Genomic DNA, 2,919 nt, shown 5'->3' with positions numbered 1-2,919 from the left:
TATTCATATAATGCTGGATTTTATCTAGACAACAAAGTATTCGTATGCTCTTTATTATGGGAAACAATTCAGGGAAACAATTCTTTGATTGCCAGATTCATATCAAGAGACGTCAGCTTGCATCACTACTTTTGAATGTGTTCACCGTGATTGAAAACCTTAACTTGGATGTGCTTAAAGTTAGGAAGATCTTCAAACACACGCTCATCTGGAACTCTGCGGTCCAGAGGATAACCATGTGGACGATTATCGGGGTACACGCCATGAGAACCGTAGTGATTGTATTCGGTATTCTGATGAAGATTGGGCACTGCTGCGTCGGCATCACCATTAGTAACCGCTACCACAAGGTCGAACTCCAGACCTCTATCGTTGCCCTTGGGGAGAAGGAACCTGTTTGGCAGGCCTGTTGCACTCTCGAATTCGGAAAGGCCAGCGCCTCCTGCCTCGATCTTTGCAAACAGTGTATCTATGCTTGGGACATCCGGGACAGTTACCGAAGATTCCGAGCACTTGCGCTCAATCGAATTTTTTCCTTTCTTCACTGCAAAGCAAGGAAATAAGAATAATATCCCTTTGCATCGTCTTTATATGCTCATACTAAAGGCTTTAATTATACAGACGAATATTCTATTCGTTGATTATCGTTATAATTATAAAACACACCATCATTAGTATCTATCAGATCATGAAATAAACATGGTAAAAATCAAGAAGCAAATTGTTTAATACAAACAAACAAACAAAAAGAAAATACTTACATGATACCCAGAACTTATCCAACTCGATGGCATTCCAGCGACCTTCGTCAAATGTAAATTCGATTCCGTTGTTGTCTTTATGAGGCCAGGCAAAGATACGAACTGTAGCCAATTTATCAGAGTCTCCATTCTCTATGTCAATTTTAAAAGTGAAATCTTTGTGGTTTAGACGTGGCACATATGTGCTGATCTCTACATCCGGGATTCCTTCAGCGTCATCAACTGCGTTGATAAGGCTGTATTCGAAATCTTCAAAGTAGGTCTCCAGTTCACCTTCAACGGATAGCTCCGAGATGGACACCCCTGAGAATTCCAAATCGGCCTTGGTGTATGGAGGTAGGCTGTCCTTGTGTTCTTTGAAAATGTTATCCATATACTTGTGAAGCCTGAAGAAGCTGGGATCACGGGTGGCAGTTTCGAAATGTTCCAGCACACCAGGGGGTAAATCGAACTTTCCATGAGGATCACCTTGACGACCTAGTACAATATGGGCAGTGTTATGTAAAGCTCCATAGTACTGCACATTGGGGCTGTACAGTGATGATTCGATAACATCCCCAAGAATGTCAATGCCTCTCTCATTACTGATGTCAATCTGTTTGCCGTGGCTATCAATTACATAGCCATGGGCAATGGCATCACGAATTCGGCTCTCGACGATGACCATATCTCGAATTCGAGCAACATCGTCCACATCTTCGAATCTAACATTGTCAGGACGAGCAGGGAACTGACCTCCATACTTGTAAGTGGTGTGGGAGCAAGCCGTCTACGATGGGCTTGTTCCACTGGAGTTCATCTACTGGATTCAGATAATTGGACAGACGTTCAGCATAAAATCGGACGGTAAGTTGATGATGAACCCAGAAGAAGTTCTCTCCCTTGCGATCTAGATGATGGCCGTACGCGTCATCCCACCAGAAGGGGAATTCCATATGCCAGGTAACGTGATGAGTATTCAAGCCGATATCTTCACCGAAATAAGCCACTCTCTGTTCAGGGTTTCTCTTGGTTCCCGTAAAGGTGGACTCGAATTTGCCAGGGGTCTGTTTCTGTTTGGCACGATAAGCTGCTTCGATAACTTCACTGTTGGTGAAGAGGTGCGGTGTGATTTCATAGAGTGGAGGGAGCACCACGTGTTCAGCCAAAAGGCGAGTGGATGACGGCAACATACAAGGCATAGACAAACTCTCCTTCATTCATTTTCTGACGGAAGTAGGCTGCATTGCCGACAAAGGCTGGCCAGTCCTTGCAGTGGATGAGGACGTCAAAAAGCAGGAGTGCCTCATTACGATGCCTTGTATTGAAAAGGGAGAACCAGTGTTTCTGCTCTAAGAGTTTGCCGTCATTAAGGTCCTTCAACAGTTTTTGCACGGCTGCACCACCATCACTGTAGCTACCTAAGTTTCCAGCGGGGTCAAAGGAATTGGCAGTAGCCAGCAAGTCTCCGTCCTGAATGTCTCCATAGATCTTGTGCAGGAGAAAAAGGACATCTTTTTGCTTCTGAACATCTGAAAGGATACGTGTATTAAGAATTAGAGGATTATAACTGAATCGCTGAACAGTGTGAAAGTGTTATGCAGAAAAATGGTCATTTCCTTTTTTTTCTTTTTCTTTTTTAACACTCGCTCGTAAGATTTTAGACTATTATTTTCCATCAACTTTTAAAGACAGGCCGGAGGAATATTGCTCTCAATATTTGAAATGGAATAAAAATAATAAATAGTTAAATAACAAGAAACTTCATTATAGCAAACGAAGGTGATGTAAATGTCCATACACACCTGCACTGACCACCTGAAAGGCGGCAGCAGCGACAAGCCCAAGAACCACTAAGACCCTCATGGTGATGATGGTGCCACTGAACCTGTAATGCCGTCTATATATACCCGAACTGCATGGAATTTTACGGTCATATTCCACTAGATAATGCAGCGCCCATCTTAGTAATCATCCTGCTATCACTAAAGCCAATATTTTTAGTCGACAACGATACAAAAGCGAAAAATCCGATTACCATTCTTTAGCATCTTTGTTTATAAGAAGTACTTATTGACTAATATTTTTCTTTTCTTATCTCTATTCACCAGATCATTTCAACTTAGATATCTAAATCGATCAATAGGAAATCGAAAAAAAGATAACATATAAACGTGAA

At 42.2% G+C, this 2,919-nt stretch overlaps 2 pseudogenes across 2 annotated transcripts in view; one reads left to right on the top strand and one right to left on the bottom strand.

Moving 5' to 3' along the window:
• Positions 1-2,919, top strand: part of LOC119590493 — an 81,035-nt pseudogene that overhangs the window by 60,458 nt on the left and 17,658 nt on the right. The gene's annotated exons all lie outside the window — the stretch shown is intronic.
• Positions 38-2,678, bottom strand: LOC119590781 (annotated as a pseudogene). Its single transcript, XR_005230289.1, has 3 exons — positions 2,546-2,678; positions 762-2,272; positions 38-544 (listed from the first exon to the last, which is right to left on the bottom strand). The product of XR_005230289.1 is annotated as a hemocyanin C chain-like (transcript).

Source organism: Penaeus monodon, chromosome 27 (assembly GCF_015228065.2).
Source record: "Penaeus monodon isolate SGIC_2016 chromosome 27, NSTDA_Pmon_1, whole genome shotgun sequence".
In the NCBI taxonomy this organism is placed as follows: domain Eukaryota; kingdom Metazoa; phylum Arthropoda; class Malacostraca; order Decapoda; family Penaeidae; genus Penaeus; species Penaeus monodon.
The sequence above is the reverse complement of the archived record's forward strand: the minus strand, read 5'-3'. Positions and strand labels throughout refer to the sequence as shown.